This window comes from Paralichthys olivaceus, chromosome 12 (genome assembly GCF_024713975.1).
Source record: "Paralichthys olivaceus isolate ysfri-2021 chromosome 12, ASM2471397v2, whole genome shotgun sequence".
NCBI lineage: Eukaryota > Metazoa > Chordata > Actinopteri > Pleuronectiformes > Paralichthyidae > Paralichthys > Paralichthys olivaceus.
Genome location: NC_091104.1, coordinates 18,077,427 through 18,096,807, shown reverse-complemented (window position 1 = coordinate 18,096,807; position 19,381 = coordinate 18,077,427). Strand labels below are relative to the sequence as shown.

Here is a 19,381-nt window from a genome sequence, read left to right as displayed (position 1 = left end):
GTGTCATCCAAGTGAGGAACTGCGCTGAGATAGTGGGGAAACTCTTGCTCACTGCAGCCTCTCACTACCTCTTGCTCTTCTTCTCTCCATCACTCTCCATGTGTTGAGTCCAGGATCCAGACTCCAGTCCCCAGGTTTTCGCTCGAGCCATGCTGTTGGATCCAGCAGCAAATGCCTGTTTATCCTGCCTCTCCTCTCTCCCCTCTCCTCTCCCTCTCTCACTGTGCACTGCTCTGCTCTGCTGCAGTGGATGGTCCTCACCGTGCGCTCACAACTCGTCTCCGTGGAGGAGATCTGAGCATCTCACTGTCGTTTTCCCACCCTGCTGCTCTCCCCCCTTTTCTGCCCCTCGTTCCTTTGCCACAATACCATCAGAGGGGTCTGGATAAATGTGAGGGAAAAGTCATAGGATAGACGAGGGAGAAAGGGAAAGAGCTCAGGAAGTGTTTGATCCAACATCTCCTGCACACATGACTGTGTGATGCTCCACTGTCTCCGGATGACAGAGATGCCCAAGCTCTTAGATGCCTCCTGCGTTTAGACTCTGTTCCAGGTAAGTTTTTCCTCTGGCTTGATGATTTTTTTGTCTTATTCTGCATTTTGATGTAGAAGGTGACAGAGGAGCGACAATGGCTTATTCCCCCCTCAGGGTGTGGGAGTAACATGTTTTAATGAGGGGATGATATTTGGGCTGAGATTATGTGGTACCTTATAGAGTATCTTATGGATACAGCATATGTGTACATATGTGACAACTCTGTGATTCCATAATATTTTCTAAAGAGCTCGCCAATGAATTCTGCCACTGCAGTAACTTGAATATCATCTATTTTCAAATATTGAGGCAGGATCAGCTGTGTTTACCCGCTTGTATTGTGCACGATCTGCAGGGTCCACACACTGTCATCTACGATCCAATCTGTAATTGGGCATCAGGGAGTGGTAGTGGATGTATTAACGTGTATTGGAGTCGCTCAGAGTGTGTGTCCTGGGGTGGGCCAGTGAGTGGGTATAAAAAAAAAAGTGCAGCATTATAAATGTTACCTTTTCGTTGGGGGAAACCCTTTGGAGATGCTGTGTGTTTGGAGTGCAGCACAGCATGGATAATAACAAGGAAATTCTGTGCGTGCACGGTCGAGGGCGCACACTAACCCGTGCATGTGTGTGTGAGCGTGTGGGTGTGTGGGCAGCTGTATGCATCTAATGTAAACTCTCTCATGGAAAGATGAGCGTTCCGTGGGCGGCTTGTGCGTCGTTTATGTGTTTTATGAATGAAGTGCTTTTAGAGTGTGTTCAAGCAGAAAAAAAGTGCATGTGTGTTCACATATGTTCCTCTGTTGCGTGTGTGTGTGTGTGTGTTTCCCTCTCAAGCACTATTATCAACTGGCTCCCATCTACTTGAATGTGGTTGTGGGTTCAGACCTCAGCAGCACACACACACACACACACACACACACACACACACATCACTTTTGGGGAAACACTCCTCTACAGTAGAGTGGCGTCTCTTCATGAGGTAATGCCTGGCGTTCCACTGTGGGTGGTGACGATTTACAACCCAGGCTCGGGGGTTCTCACCACCCCTGCTGTAAATCAGCTTGACGAAGCACGGAACCACTGCAGCCAGTTTAGAGGAGATGCTCTGGACGTTCATGTTCACTGCTGCACTGCAGACAGATTCTCTCTCTCCGAAGTGTTACTCAGCCACAGACAGCGTAGGCTTGGTTAGAGAGCCTCTTCATCTATCAGTCCCTGCTATTTGAACAGATGCTCGTAATCTAAAGTAACTTCCAGCCAGACGTGTGGTATTTTTGCAGGTGCGGGCGGACCTATCTGATGGGGAATTGATGCCTGTGGGTGGCGTTGTGATTGTAATAGAACAACTGATGCCACTATGCTGACGGATCAGGTCTCTAGGTCTTAGTTGAAAAACGATTTCAGCATTAGACATATCATGGACATAGTGATAATCAATCCCCAGCACTTCTTGTGGCTCGTCTGTCTTTCTCAAGTGAAGCTCATTAATTTGAATTACAGGGCCTTCATTTACAATGGGGCTTCCCACTAAATGTATACAGTACAATTATGTACCTTATACTGAACTGTTACATCATTAAAGTAGACTGTAGTATTAGTGCTATACTGTAATAAGTGTATGTAAGGCAGTCCAATGAGAATCCTGGTTCAAGTCACAGTGACAGAAACATCTGTGCTGCTGAAGTGTTTGGAGACAGGTCGCTGTATCACACACAGCTGGGTGAATTCCTGTATAATACAAGTGCTTATGTTGATGTGTATGATTTTTATATAGTATATGTAGCATCGATTTTTCCATATTTCTTTGCTATAATATATAAAAAAAATTGATTTAAAGGAACAATGTGTAGAATTTTGTTGAAATTGCATGTGGCAGCTGAACACCCCTCACCTCACCCTCCCCTTCCAAACATGAAAAAGAAACTGTGGTAGACTTTAATTGTCATAAAAACTCAAAAGGGGTTTAGTTTGTCCAGTCTGGACTAATGTAAAAAACATGGCGGCCTCGGTAGAGAGGGTTCCTCGATGTAAATATAAAGTATTTAAATATAAAGGGCCTTTTCTGGGGTAAAGAAAACTACAATTCATACAATTTAGATGAAACAAACTGGTGAAAACATCATGAGGATTATTCTACATTAAATTTCTGCCAATAGTTCCCTTTCAACTAAATCTCAAACACTGGATCTTTAAGATTTAATTTAGTCGATACCTCTATACAGAGAAAGAAAACACTTTACATAATTCATCATATATTTTGCCAAGCTATGATTTGGTGTGGTATAATGATGTGTAAGCATGTTCTGTAATTGACTTATCTGAAAACTAAACATTATCTCATTAAACACATATGACATGATCTGGTGCATGGGTAGAAATTCAACCATTAAGTGTCTTTATCTGCATAGATGATCAAGAAGAAATGTATAAATGAAGGATGTTTATGCATGGCAAAAAATGACAACATTTTAACTTCTTCCTCCAAAGCCATTTTGTGCTGCGATTGGCACACCTGCCAAAAAAGATCAAACAAGCGGTGAGACCGAGCTTTATCCCCGCACCTTTCGATTTATACTCCACAAACTGTTTTCGCTCATGGCTTCCTGCAAGTGTGATGAAAATAGCAGGTGTGCTCAGGCAACCGCACTGATCACTGTAGCTTTGCTTTTGCAGTAGTATCCGAATTAACTGCGACATCTGCCAGCTTGGCTTGTAACTTGATGACACCACTAGACAACAATAATATTTGACTCACATTTGGCAGGTTGGTGGTTTATGTTAATTTCAAGCTCTGCACACAAACAACACACTAAGCAGTTAACCCCAGTCCTCCATCAAGCGTCAGTGAATGTACCTTATGTAGATATATGGAGTGCACATTAACCTGGCTGACAATGGCAGGCTATTGACTGACTGACAATGAATCAGTATGAACCAGGACTGAGACACATACAGCTGTTGGTCTGCTGAGTGGTGGCTGGTGGTTGCTTACATAATGGGTTTTCCTTAGGTCAATTGGCATGTTATCTGTGTGTCATGTCTGGCTATTATTATTTATTCCACTTCTGTTTGATGCCCATTGCACAACACACTTCCTGAATGAAGCAAGTGTTTCCCAAGAGTAGCAAATGAAGGACAAATTGATATTTATGTTCACACACACGCACACACACACACACATGGACCAGAGCTTTAAGTAATGCACAGATGGAAGAAGCGTTCTGAGCGTTCTTGGCAGCTCACATTGGATATCTGGGACAATGGACAGCTTTTGATAGCGACAGTCATGAACCCGACAAAAACAGCCGTCAGCCATGAACACATCACACAGAACTATAGAAACCACATTGAAGGAGAGTGTTAACATCCCTCCCCATCTCGTCATGCCGCTGTCGCTGTTAGATCACGTACAAAATATTGCCATCAGCACCTTGCAATACTAATCTACATCACTTCACATATGAATTATACGTGTGGTGGAGAAATCTGTAATGACTATGACAAGAAGCTATTCATTCAATTTGTGCAAGAGGCCTAGAGTCACACGTCTTGAAGCGAACTATAAGGAAAACGAGGGGTCTTATAAACGTTACGAGCCCGTGAAGGTTTGCAGATAGTTAATTGGTTCTTGAAGATGCGATTGACGTGGATACAGGTCTGTTTGCGTCGTCAGGGTAACAAATCCTGTTTGCAGCGCTCACTGTTTCATGGTTCACGGCCCACTCACGTTGATTTGCAAAGATTAAGGACGCATGTTGCCACAGTCCAACGAGAAGCATCTACTGGAACGATGCTGAAGTGACTCTGAAAATTGGTTCTTTATGTAAAGAGACACTAATTTGTTATTTCTCCTCTGTTGCAACGCAGCTGTAGGAACTTCGCAGTGAAGGAACGTGTTTGACTGAAATGGAGGAGAATGAGATAGAAATGGGCTGACGGCTTAATCGGAAAGAATTTAATTTGTCATGGATCATTGTGTCAGCAGCTGACATGGATGAAAGCTATGGAAGGGCATTTTCTTATTTTTGGAATGAGAATTATGTGCCACAGCTCTGGATGAGTGCATGAACTGTTGGACGCACAGATGGTGGCCTGGCTTGTTATATGAAATCCCCGGTCGGTATATGTTGTTTCATGTGTGTAATCTCGCCAGAGATTTTCAGTCGCTGGTGGCATATGTGTGTGTTTGTTGCATTGTAATATGTGTTTTATGTGAGGCTGAACAACATTTGTCTGCTGGGTTCATTTCTTTAGCCTCCAATCAGTGTCCGACTGACTCCATCAGCTTCTCTCCTTTTAGAAAACACACAAACTAGCAGAATGCTGGAGAGGCTGTGAACAGTCACCTCTTCAGAACAGGCTTCTCTCCCTACGGAGGATCTTGAACCGAACCCAAAAGAAACACAAGAGAATGAAGTCCTCTCTTCTTTTTTCCTCAGGCTTCCTCTCCCTTCCTCTCCCTCGTCTTTTCTCTTCATCTTTTTCCCCCTTTCTTCTTCTTCTCTCTCTTCCCACCTCTGGGCAGTCAGTAGGTTTCAATGCAGCCTGAGCAGGTGCCAGAGCTCAGCCTCTGAGCCACAGGTGAAGAATTAAAGCCAAATGTCTCATGCAAAGAAAACCGAACAGCCTCCTTTGCTTCCTGAAAGTTAGACTCCAATGAGCTGCGATTCTCTCTCCCTTTACTTCCACCAGCAGCTTGTTGAAATACCTTCACACCTCTGATAAGCACCAAGTCACAGGATGGTAAACTGCTGTTCGCTCGGGCACGCTACCATTCTACCGCTACCTTTTGCTGTAGTGTAAAAGGTTCAGGTGTTTTTCATTGCACTTCCTTTCTGCAGTGTTGAAACTTTGCAAAGCTTATTTCACACAATGTGGAACTATCACATACAAACCGTTCAGTCCTGTTATGTAGGAGAAATTCAACATTTAACTTACAGAGACTAGGGCGAGACAATTGATTCATCCTTACTGTCATGATGCGAAAGTTAGATTACTTATTTTGTTGTATTCATCATTTTTGTACTTTAAACATGTTGAACAATGAGCCATACCGGTTAGCCAAGCTAGTGTTTTCCATCTATTTCTAATATTTTATGGTAAGCTAAGCTTCCCAGCGTAAACTTTTACTCTAAATTTTGATTAATCAGGGGAGGATATCTGAATATTACAACCTACAATAGATTTAAAAGATCAGCAGTCAGGCTCACAAACTCTGCAAAACTTCAAACCCACAGTTCTCCATTTTCAGTCCTTGTGGGAATCCAAAAGTTTTCAAAGACAGTGAAGATATTTGGCTGAATCTGAAAGAACATATATGAAATGATGTCCAAGACAACCAGGGTATGATGCAGCTTTACAGCCACATAGATGCTTTGGTTTGATTGATTTACTCATAATTTGTTGCTTAAATGAAGAATCAGAATTCACAATAGAAAATAATTTGATAAAACTGTACAATAAGATGTTTTAATTTCTTTCTGTACCTTAAAGAAGGACACAACATTGTGTCCTACCAATACTGGTGGGTATTTTTGCATTTCCTGACACAACATTATGCATTGATGGATATTGTCATGTAGCAAGAGTGTAAAGAATAATCTCATCGCACCATCACCACTAAACACAGTTCATTTTTTTGCTATAAGGTTTCAAATCCAGCCTGTTTGACACCACATCACAGGACCTTGCTCCTTTAGTTGCCATGGAGACACCATTAGGCAGTGGTGCCATACCGATTTTTGTATTTCTTTGCATAACCCCACGCCAAACCTGCTTGTCAGGCGGCTCGGCCGTGCCAACTGCCTGCGTGGGTGTGTAGATGGGTGCACATGCACGTTTCTCTGACTGAGAGCGAGTGGGAGAGAAAAGAAAAAGAGATATCAAAACAAGGTGGGAGGGATAAAGAGAATGAACAAAAGAGCGGGGAAAAGAATGACAGGAGTGAATGATGGAGACGACGAACAGGAAACGCACACGCACGTATACTGTACACACACACACACACACACACACACACACACACACACACACACACACACACACACACACACACACACAGACACACACACACACATATACACATCCTCCAGCAGAGACGAATAGAGTACGAACAGTGAGTGAGCAGGAGTGTGGGTGGAGGGATGCCGCAACAGTGCAGCTTATTTTTCTTCAACCTTCTCTCAGGGGCTTCTCCCTGCATTACTTCAAGTTTCCTCTGAGGCCACTTCGCACAGAGTGATGCCAAATCCAGTCTCACTCTCATTATAACCACACATGAGAGTTTGATTACAACTCTTAATGATTTTCAGATCCCAGTAAAACCTATTGATTTGTTTTCTGAGAGGGCCGGGCATGAGCAATACAGTGCAATATAATTTTGAAAAACGGGTCTAATTTGTCACCTTGTTTTCACCTAATCGCCGCCACTCACTTTGCATAATCATTGTGAGTGACCCAATTTCGGTTAATCCACTGGGCTATTTGCTCCTTCACAAAACTCAAGTTACCACATTAATAGTCTGATTTCCTTTAAAGCATTTATTGGCAAATAGGATATTAGCATATTGCTCAGGGAATGATTTCTGGTATTTCTGCAAAGTAAATAAAGGTATATACATATTAACATGTATTCTGAAGTTGGTATTATATTATTCATATTATAGAATACGTTCTATTGAGTTTCACTTTATATAATTACAAAGGTTGAAAACATTATTAAACCTTTCAAAAATTACATTTAAAAATAATCGAAACAAAATCAACAGCACTGTCAGTGCTCAGACCCTAAAACAAAGAGGGTTTTATAATGTAATAGCTCCTCGGACACAGTGAAGTGCTTTGTAATGCTCCTCGGTTGCATTGTTGATTCTGGTCAGCAGATGTCACTGTCCATGTTTAGTACTGTAAATGCATTATTAATGGTGTATTAGGTGTAAACGATTTTAGGAGAAAAGAAGTAATAAACTGAAATTGCAAATAACTGAGTCAAATCCAAGTCCAAAAGCGTAACAATGAGTCCAACTAAAGATCCACTAAGAAATCAAAAAGTCATGACACTGTTCTGATGATATATATAAACTATATATAACTGTAAACTGTACATAACGATCCACAATGATGTGCAAAACAGCATGGCTTGTACCCTTTACACATATACCTATCCAGTGTGTTTAGTTTGCTTTCTAGATATATCACAGAAAGTAATTTTACTGCTCAACGGTCGTCTATCCACATGATGTAACCCTCCCTCTGTCGGGCGCCTCAGAATCATCGCTCCATCCGTACGCAGCTCTCTGGTAAAGTGACACAACATGAGCTATGATTGAGCATTGGGACCTTTACCATTTGTTTCACAAGAGGTTTGGTATATAAGGCTGGGAGTTCCATCAATTCTGCTTCACTTTACATTGCCATCACAGAGGGTAGAGAGGCTGAGACCTGAGACAAATAGTCAGGACTTCTGATGTGTGCTGTGGACACAGTGGATGCACCTGTGGGTCAAAGGCGAGACTGCGCAATCAGAGAGAAAATGGAGTGGCTGTTGCTGGTGGAGAGAATGGGGAAAAAAAGTGAGACCTGGTGAGCGAGTTTTCGCATATGTCAAGTTGCATCAGTAGACAAGTGAGTAAGATGGCAGTGGCAGCTGGAAAGGTTTTGTTTTGGTTCCTTCATCGATTGATTCAACACAATTAAACATAATCTTTTAACAAACGAATGATTCCACAAATCTATCTGTGACGTGCATATCTAAAAAAATTCATCTTATTGGCTTCACGCAGGCATGTCTATAGTAAATGGTACTGCAGTGTCAGTGAAGTGAAGGGCGATTAGCACATGCGATACATTCAAAACTTTAAATAAACAGGTGACCAGCGCTCTGTACCAGCAGTGGCTGGGACTTATTGCAACTGATTCTCCAGTTCAGGTTTCTGCATATTGAGTCGAACTTCATCGAACTTTGAATAAACAGGTGACCAGCTGTTTGTCCAGCAGCGGTGAACTCAGGGCTCCGCAGGTCACGTTTACAGTTTCAGAAAGAAAACTGCAACCAGCATCACCGCAGGCCAAACAAACAGCCCATTCCAGACAGACATGTTTACAAGGGTTACAGGCAATAGATTTGAATCATTTCATTTGCTTTTAACAGAATTTGGTGTTGGGTCTTTTGGGAACACAGTCCTCTGTGTGGGATGTTTACCGGGAGCGTTTGTCTTTGCACAAACTAAAATTCAAGCATCTGACAAAGATCCAGGATCATTCATCACAGTTGTAACTAGTTTAAATTACTAAGTAATCATTGGCAGAGCACCACAGAGAGACAGTGTATTTCTTGGTGCAGGGACTCAGGAGTTTTCAGGTGCTGATTTTTCAGACGCTTCTGCCAAATCCTCTGTTATGCCAGGACACAAACTTCTGTGTACATACAGTATGAACACACTGACCCCTGGATCTGTACTGTGGCCAAAGACCTGTCTGGAGTACTTTTGCTATTTCTCCTCCCCTAGAACACTTGTCTTCTTTTTTACCCCTCCCAATTTACTCTGTGCTTGCTCTCTCTTATCCACCCCCGTCCACTGAGGTATACGCACACATTTTCTCATCCGGATCCTGAGCCTCTCATTGCCACTTGTTTACTCAGTGTTTTTTCTTCTGCAGCATGAGCACATCCAAAGTTTAACATTGCTCCGGTCGTCTTGAAAGAATCCAGTGTGGCTTTTTTTTTTCTTGTGCTGCAAATTATCTCCGAACATCTTTCTCTCTCTCTCTCTCCCTCTTTCTCTCTCCATATACTGAAAGTGTGCAGCACCATCAGAAACTGAACTACACAAATAAACCATCCTGATCTCCTCAATGGTATTAATGTATTCTCTCACAAGTCTTGCTGGTGTCTCTCTCTCCCCATGCCTTCACACACCCCACATTATAACACAGCCAGCGCATTACAGACCATCTAAGGGCTGTTTGAAGCACCAGGGTTTTGACCAGACTCTTGCTCACTAATGAGAAGTACGGGCGCTGCGGTCACATCACTGATGATGATGCACTGACCTGTTTTGAAATTAGCAGGTACATTGTTTCAGGCAAGACATGATCAGACCTGATGTGGTGACGTTAAAGGCAAATGTGCATTGGCTGTATTTTGCCAGAGTCAAAGATCTTGCACTGCATTTGCATTAGCCTGGCACTATTGACATTATTAGCGATCAGCTGGTTTCTTATACACATTGCATATACAGCATAGGTATTATGCTTTTAAAACACTATAAGGACATAACTCACCAAAGCTTGTTTTTCATTGGCTCAGCATATTGTGAGGTTATGGTACTCTCTTGATGTTGTTTAGCATAGTCACCTTTAAAGAGCTATGTAACCATTGAAACAGCAGCATCATGAGGGGTTGAACCAGATGCTGACAGTTTTTCAGTGTTTCCAAGTTTTTTAATAAAAACGGCTGCAGGGGTTTGCAAATGAACTAATCTGCTTTTTGCATCATCCCCAGTAACTCCAACAAATTTTACTCAATACAATATTTGAGTATTGTATTTAGTTACTGTCCAGAGTTTCTAGGAAACATGGGACTCTGAAGTATTAAGCCAGCATTACCAGGTTTTATTGTGAGTTGAAGTGTGCCTGTGTGTAAACTGGAGTGCAGCTCAGCCCGCAATTTTCTGTCTGAACCACCCAAGAGCAATCGGCCAAGCCCGACCCAGACTCGGCAGGTACTGTTTTTTTTGTGTCCAAACCTGACACAAGCCTGATATTTTCTCCAGATACCGGCACGTGCAGTGTAAACAAGGCAACGTGACCAAACATCATCCGAATATCATTTCAGAATTTCTGTCCAGATCCAACTGCAGCCTGTTAGACTGGGAAAAACATTTTTCAGTGTAAACCCAAGAGCTTTACCGTACTGTGAGACTGAGCTATCCGTAGATGGTCATTAGATGAGTCCAAACTGATGCCTGGTTGATAACTGTGTGTGGAGGGATTGGATTTATTCAACAGCACCTTTGAAGGAGCTGGGTGTATTGTAATTACTAATTATTCAATTATGAGTAATTGATTGCAGAGTAACTGCAACGTGATTGCTGCATCGTATTTTTCTTTCCAGCCACCAGCAATCACTGGATAGGCTGGATAGCTGGCTTCTGTTTGTGCCCTGCAGTTCACCACACATGCACTAAATTGCTGGGTACAGTTAGTAAATCGCAGCAGATGTCTTTGTCACACTCAAAACTAAATGACTCGGAGACTTTGCTGGAGCTTTTCAGTCAGGACCAACTGGAATAGAGATAAGGATGGGGGAGTAGTAGGTGAACTGTAGGCTGATGCATCTGAGAGGCAGGTGTGTGCAGGTGCTTTATGCAAAGGGAGGAGGAGATGGGGTCGTAATTATACAAGTTTTTGTCACTTGGAAGTGTGAACCTTTTCTTACTGTAGATATTTAGTTTAAAACTGATCAGAGTAAATGTTATCCTTGAAGTGACCAAATGCCCTGCACTGAGCTACAGTAGAACATCTACTTATATTGCTCACCGCATTACACAGTCAATCATCACCAGAATGCAATTACACCCACTCCCCCCACAGCTCCTATTAATAGCTGCAGATTAATCATCAATGTGACATGTCCGTGACACGCTGCCAAATTTTTATCAAATGACTGTGGCATGAGTGTGGTTCCGAACAAAATGCATATCAAGCGCATTCAGATTCGAATGTGAAAAATGTTGAATAAACACGAGAATGCCCCTTGAGAGAAATGTGCTTAAACAAACACACCCCCTGTCAACAAGTGTAGTGTGGGGCCTTCATACACAAACATAATTTTTCACATTTGCACCTTCCCCATGTGGGCTCGCTAGCAATGTGACACCTTTGAGTTGATGTGGTGGCGAGCTAACACCTTTATCTCCAGGTCTGTGTGTGGGGAAAAAAAACACAAATCCATCCACAACTGGACCCACTCCACCCTCCTCCTTACAGGTCGATGCAGATACCTGCTGACTAATGGAAGGGAGGGTCATTAGGCCAGGTGGTGCCGCTGTGAGACCCACCGAGCAGCACATGTCTGCCATTATCACCTACAGACAGGACTATAGATTAACACACTTTGAATATGAATCATCTCCAGCAAAATGCAATCAGGACCCAACTTGCTGGAATTCCATATGTGTTTGGAGTATGCCACACAAAGAGGTAAATATTTCATTGTAGAGTGCAATACCTGTTTTCTTTATGGTGCTTTTTACAATAAAGAATCTTTAATCTTTAATCTTGATTAGGAGCGTTTGGGGGGACTGTGGGGGCCTGAGGCAATAGGGACCAAATTGGCCCCCATCCACCAAAGAAACCTGGATTCTCCATCTTAGAAATATTTATTCTGGTCTTTCTCTTTCTTTGTCGGAGGCCGAACCAAAGAAGCTGGTTTCTTCAGCAGAGAAAATTCTGTAAGGTCAATTTCACCTGAACGCTTCATATGGACTCTGAGATCTCACATTATAGTCATGTAGGAAGGGCCAATGGTTTCAAAGGGAAGGTCTCACATACCAAAACAAAGAACAGAGAGTCTTGGACTACAAAGCTTGCAGAGGAGCTGTGACTTTGCTTCTTCCTCTGCTCAGGAAACATGCACTCCACTACATCTTTACAGTAACAATGATTGTTGGCTGCTATGTGAATGTTTAAAGTGTCATGTGGTGCCAGTTTGGCTCTCAGGAGGATTGGATGGAGAGTTGTGAGACGAGGACAGCACTCAATTTGCTGTTCAAATGCGAGAGTAAAGCAGGCTCTGTGAATGACAATGGGGGATCACAGTGTCAGCTCTCCGAACTGTCTGAGTGATTTCAGGAAGCAGATGCACTGTACAGATGGGCATTGGTCTTTTTTCATTAGCAGGCATATGACGCAGGCTCTAAATGTGTTTAATGGGCTTTTAGAAAGTTTGCGATTCTATCATTCAGGCTGGAAACTTGAGCATTTAGGGCCTGCCACATCTAGTCTAGTACTGATACTCAGGCATTGTATTGGCATTAATGAAAATGTTTAACAGCTACATACTTGAAAATTACCACAAAGACTCTCTGAATTCAAATATCTATAAGGGCAGTTCTCTCATTGGGCCTCAGGCAGGAATTTCTTAATGAATAGAACAGAGACGAGATTGAATTTCATTGTGCTGTGCCTGTCAGAATAATTTGGGCATCCATGAGGTTGTGAACCCATCCCCAGGATGTTCTTTTTCTTTGTTCATCAGTTTCTTAGGTCTAAGTAGCAAGTAGTTATTACCAGAGAGTCAGGCTCATCTTAGCCATCGTGTATTACCAGAAATATCACCATAAAAAGAACATAAAACACCACTCTCACCTTTAACTTTGAGTAAAGAAACTGTGAAATAACAAAAGACAATTGGTGGTTTAGCTCCATTAAGGTTTTTGAAACAATATTAATGTCATATTAATCTTTTAAAAAATATTACAAAGCAAATCAATGGAGCACCATTTTAAAAGAAGACCAAAGTGAACGCACACCGACAACATCCTTACGCCAAACACTCCACACCTGGCGGACACACAACTGCTCACTGGTTATTAACCATTCATTAACCCTGTTTACAAGTTTTTACCCCTGTTTATTATTATTTATTATAATTAAAGAATTGGACTTTGAAAAAATGAAGCTGGCGCAGCAGAATGCCGCTCTGAAGGTGATGATGACGAGCAAAGAAAACAAATGGAACAAGGAAAAGAAGAGCAGACTCCTCCCTGCTCCAACCTTCCACCCTGTTAACCCCTTTCACATCTCCCATCCTTCCTCTCCTTCAACCATCCCCTCAGCCCTGCTCCCTTCCCCTCTTTCCCTCCTCACCCTCAATCCGAAACATGTAGATATCCATCATTCTTAGAAAAAAATAAAAACAAATATATATTTCAGTTCAAAAATTAGACAATGAACTGTAACTGTATGCAATGTGGCGTGGATACCGTGTGATTGACAGCTAGTGCTGCCCAATGGGTGCAGGCAGGTGTAATTGGGCGTGCTGTGTCCTAGAGCTCTCAGTCAGACCCCCCGCCCCCCAAAAATAGCATCAGATATGTTCCATCTTGTCTGTTCACAAATACATTGAAATCATTGTGACACAGATTACAGCAATAGAAAGGAAGGAAAATAATAAACAACCAGGTCAAAGAAAATGATCAGTAGAATGTTTCAGTGACTTTGACTTGACCTTTAAAATTGTTCAGACCCAAAATACTCACCTGACCTAAGGAAGTAAAATAAAAAAACGACTTTTAATTATTTTTAATAATATGAACATCAGACCTGAGCAGTTTTGACAAGCCCTGGATGTCAATCAAATTTTTCAATAAACCTGTGTAGTCTGCACTTATAGAAAGGCAAGTTTCCTTTTGAATAACACACACACACACACACACACACACACACACACACACACACACACACGCACACACACACACACACACACACACTGTACCATCATTTCTGCCATTGCTGCTGTTGATTAGGTCCAGGACCTCTAAGCCATTACAGCATTGATTGGAATCATATTTTGTTGCGGGGGCCACAGATGCTGATCAACAACCAAACTCCAGGCATGTTCCACATGAGAGTCGATGTGCTTGCCATTAATTAAATCACTCTGGGCCAGAAACTGCCAGTGTATGATTGCTTGACGTAAATCAGCAGCATCTTGTGAAAAATGCAAACACCTCTCAAGCAAAGTGTTGTTTGATTGGACAGTTATTCCCTACAGCTTTGTCACTATGATTTAGATTCCATTTCTCTTTTCTGCAGCCATGGATTGATAGTCACATGTCTGTATTATATGAGTCATGCCAGCTCTTTGGTTTAATCCCCTCCAGATTCACACCTCAAAGTTGTATATTATGGTCTTGCACTCAAACACCCCTGTTGTGTTAAACTCTATTACATATAAAGGTGGTTTGCCATTGCCCTAGCCACTTGTCTGAAAGTTAATATAATATCTCAGGGTCACTTTGTGAATTAGACGACAGACTCATGTATCACTGCATGTTTTCGGCCTTAACCAGCCACATCGCAGCTTCACTTTTATCCTTGGGAATTCAAGGCTGGTCCTGACACAGACAGACCGCTCCCCATAAGTTCCAGCTGTTTATTCTCGCCAGGCCATCAATCTCCGTGTGCTGTCTCCAAAGGGACGACAGACTAATGGAGATGAGACTCAACATCTTTTACGTCTTCCTCCCGGCAAAATTGATGTCTGAGCCTCTAAATGTGAACCCAAAAGTGAACCATCTGTGAAATGCTGATGCAAATCCATTTTTTACCAGGTCCTCCACCTGTTACTGAGGGTCATAAATCACGTTAAGAGAATCTACAGTAAGGACGCAGCTGCCCATTCTCTCTTTTTTTCCTCTTCACTGGTTGTCAATTTTCAAGCACAGAAAAGAAATTGTCAGACACTTTTAATCTGTTTCTCTCTTTTGGTGAGCTGATTTCAATCCTGTCATCACTGTTGCAGCCGCCTCCAGTAACCATAGCTCAGTACCTGGCCTCGCTCTTTCGCTCATACGACTTCACTTAAAAACAAAGTAATTCTACGTTGTTGACTTGTTTTTCTAGTTTCGGTAATTTGCACTGTCCTTTTATCTCCATGCAACATTGATGAAAGGATAATATTACAAATAGGAACCTCATTTTGCCTTTTTTTTAATGCTATATAAGGAAGAGAAGACAGCCATTGTTACTCTCAAATGAATATTCAGTATACGATATAATGCATTTTGCCAAGGATTACTTTAAAGTTACTATTTCCATTATCTACATACCATTCAATTCTGCTGTTATTATCTGTATTTATTGAATAAAGGATGGTTTAGTGAGTTGGGTTCTGAAACTTTTATTTATTTTATTTGTTCAAATCCTTCTTGTGTGTGAATAGCCATCAATAAGTCTTTTTTCAAATGTAGCTTGCTCTAAATAACTTCTCCATGATTACCAACCATAGCTTTAATTGGTAGATCAGAAAATAAACTGAAAGAAAAAAATCCGCAAATCCCTTACATTTGAGAAATATGTATAACAAACAAGATATAACAAATATTTCTGACAATGGCAATAATGGCAAACAAAAGCTTTTCTAGACTATTGACCTGCAATCGAAAACCAGGGTTATGTCCATTATGCGGTATGTCCTTTGACCATTTCTCAGCAAACCTAAGATGAGCGATTAGTTGACTGAAGGGTCATGCAACAGGTTGGTGAGTCACTTTGCCGCATCTTGCTGAGTAGTTGACTCACTAAGGGCTCAGGTGCTTCCACTTGCCACCAACACTTTAAATTTGCTCAGAATACGGAAATGCTCCACTGTGCTTTTACAAAAAATAAGTCCAAATTATTTTCGTAACACCAGCTACCACCCTCCGATCAGCCTGTGGCCTCTCCCTGCTGGCCTGAATGTAAAACAAAATGGCAGTGGCATTTAAAAATAAAGCAGAATAGTGTGAACACACCCTCTGGAGGTTGCAGCTGCTCGCCTATTCACCTATTAACGCTGGAGGGGACCAGAGGCGATGCCACACTGATCATTTAGGCTCATTTGGATTAGTGAATAAGTGTGAAGCATGGTAGCTCACTGTGTGTTGCATGGCAGGAACAGCATTTTCCATCCACTGTTTTAGTCTTACACAAATGATGCCGCTTGTGAGCTTGTGCAACTGTTTTTTTTTTCCGCAAGTAACATCTCACCTTAATTGCCAGTGCATTCTGTTCTATGTACAATATACTCACCCACTCCTGATTCCAGTGAATGCATATACTGATGAAATAGTGGTGCTTTACTCTCTCCTGGCTGTGGGCAGTCTGCAGCCTCAGAGAGTGGAGAGTCCCCACGAACCTGAGCTGTCCCCATCTGGAGCCAGCCACCACTTAGTCATGGGTGTTTAAAGACAGCTCTGATAGACTCCTGCACTGTCTCCCTGTTAGTTAGAGCTTGTTAACCGAGATGCTCTGAATACAAGGTCAGGGCTAATATACCCTAGTCATTTGGGGGGGCACTGAGTCTATTAGGGTGCAGAGCTTAAACTGGACTGGACTGTCGCTGTATTCAAATGCACTGAATACAATTATTTATACGCGATGGGGCATGTCAGCCACATGCATCTACAGAAGCGCCTGAATGTTCACATGACTGCACATTGCAGTGTATAAATCTGCCTAAATATGTGGGTGGACACATGCTAATGTAGGTTAGTGTACTGTATGTCTTTGAGGCTAAGGGTGCAGATGCCGATGTTATTATGTGGGTTCGGGTCATCTGAGAATCCATGCCTGGCCACGCACCACAGGGCCCGCTGATCAATGCTGACTGAACGTCTGAGGAAGCGGTGGGAATTTTTTTATAGATCAGACTCTGCATCAGTGTGCCATTCCCACATTTATCATGTGCCTGCCCCTCCTCCGCATGAGCTTTGTGCAAAACAAGGAGATTAAACCTAATAAATAGCTGCGTGAATAAGTGAGTGATTTTGTGCGGTTCTTGCGGCATAAGACTGAAACGACATAACATGCTGTGATGAATAGTAAGGGCTCTGAGGTCATCGCAACATAAAAGAGGACATCGATGTAGTATTAATCACATTTGCAAATAAACTTCTACTTCAACCCAATGACTCACAAGCATGTTTATCCAGGATGACCAAGCATGTAATATTTATTTTTCCGTCAGAGATTAACCCTTCCTCATGCCTCAACGCCTGACTTCAAGCATCATCGTCATCAGATCCTGGAGAGGGTAGAGAACATTCTCCCTCCACAGGGGCGTCTTCCTATCTGGAATGGAAGTGGGCCACATTAAATCAGTCCTGGTGGAGACGGAGGATAAGCTTTATGCATCTGCTCTAAGTAAAGAGAGTGTGAGGGAAAACACTTTGCACGCAGCGAGGAGACTCCACCAACACCTCGTTCGCCTCCTCCTCCTCTCATATCGCTATGGCAACGGGATGTCTTCAATATAGGGTGCGAGTGTGTCACATAGCTGCATTGGCTTTTTGTGGACGTTTATGATAAAGGTCTGTGTGAAAGAAATGCTCTCTCGGGATGAATGTTTTTGCTGGCTGGGTTTTGTCAGCTGTTTTTGGTCTTTTCGATCCTTCTTGTTTCTTTCTCTCCGTTTCTCACTTTCTCTGCGTCACATTCTGTCGCACATATGGGCTCCCTCTTGTTTATTTTTTTTCCCTCTCTTCTCACGTGTTGTTCCTCATTTCTGAGGCTGTTCGCTCCTGTCTTATCTTGTCATACTGCAACTGCGGTAGTTTTTCTTTCACCTGTAACATACAACACCGCAGAGCAAAATAAAAAGAGCTGTATTGTGGTTGCTAGGCTACAGAGGGACACGGAGGATCCCTGAAGATTTCCTGTTACGGATTGCCACATTGTTTGGCCTTCAGCATTGAGGAGCGTTTGAAGACATTGCATTGTGATACATAGTTAGAAAGAAAAAAAAAACTCCTCTGCTACATGCTGCACTGCAGTTGCCTGGTGTTCCCCCAGTATACGCCTCTCTCTTCTGATTTTGAGGCGGATGCAGATGAACAGGGCCAAGCCCGTGTCAGCTTTCTTGTAGCCCTTTAGGTTTCGCACTGTAAGCATTTGCCCCTGTAAGCCACCCCTGCAGCATCTAATGGTTATATCCTGTGGAGAGCAGTGGTTACATTGTATTCCCATCAAGCTGCCATGACATAAATTCAAGCACCAGTGACAGCGAGGGACAGGGGGAGGGATGATGTTACAAGCGCTGTGAGGACAAGTCAGTGGTGCTAAAATCAGCGTCTAGAGGGAAACCCAGGGTGAGAGTGTTTACATTCCATCACCAGGCGTCAGTGCGTGGGAACACGTCATTTTGCATCCAATATGGTCAAAGTAAACACCTCTCTCTGGACCATCAATAGTTATGGGAGGCTTCTTGATTCCAGCCTATCATTATTTCCCCATCCTTATCTGCCGCAGGTCATTTATTGATTTGGATCTTGTGCACCAGTGTATATGTTGTCGGTGTCGCAGCTGGTTAAGGTCACAAGACTAAAATGTCATGCCGTTGTGCTGTGAATTCATTTGTTGATGTTTAGGGCCTTGGCTCTTCTTTCAAATATTTATTTTAGCACAATGTCCTGGGGGAGTTTAAAGCTGCTCAGATCAATATTTTGTGTGTGAAAGATGGTCAACTGAAATAATGAGAATAATCATCCAACTGCAGTGCACTTCCATTCCGCTGTACGGAGCATTTTGTCATCTCGGCGGCCTCTAAAGTAATTTTTTTTATTCGCTCTTGTCAATGTCATCTCCAGCAGCAACAGATAGTTGTTATCCACAAAAATACTAATCTCTAAAGACCAACTGTTTGCTATGTCCAGCCCCAATCAGCAGGCAACTTGTTTGTCGATAAATTTGTTTGTTTTTCAGCAAGACTATGTAAAAAATACTGGATGGATTTCCACAAAACTTGGTGGAAGGTATGGGTCATGAAAGAACCCACTAAACTTCGGGCATTTTGAATAATTCATGACTCTTCATGGAAATAAACCTGGCATATTTAAAGGACTGAGAACTATGAGTGAGTCAAATTCTGTGGAGTTGGATGGAATTGAAGTGGACTGATAGGCCTGTGGGGATGATATGCACTCTACTGAGTGTCATTCTAGGTTTTAAAGGTGTTAATATAACAGTGTTATGTTCACAGCTTGCTGCACTAACACTAAGTGCACATAAATTTAGGTTTAAGATACTTTCATGTGGCAGGTCTCCAGTTATGTTTGAAAGATAAATTAACAGCCAGGACCAA

The 19,381-nt window shown here is 42.4% G+C and overlaps 1 protein-coding gene across 10 annotated transcripts in view; it reads left to right on the top strand.

Moving 5' to 3' along the window:
- dlgap2a (discs, large (Drosophila) homolog-associated protein 2a) overlaps positions 1-19,381 on the top strand; it is a 167,091-nt gene that overhangs the window by 47,478 nt on the left and 100,232 nt on the right. For 2 of the 10 annotated variants that reach the window (XM_069535790.1, XM_069535789.1), the window contains exon 1: positions 233-553. The exons of the other annotated variants lie outside the window; for them this stretch is intronic. The gene's annotated coding sequence lies outside the window, so the exon portion shown is untranslated. Of the gene's footprint in view, positions 1-232; positions 554-19,381 lie in introns of those variants that run through there. 10 annotated transcript variants of the gene reach the window in all.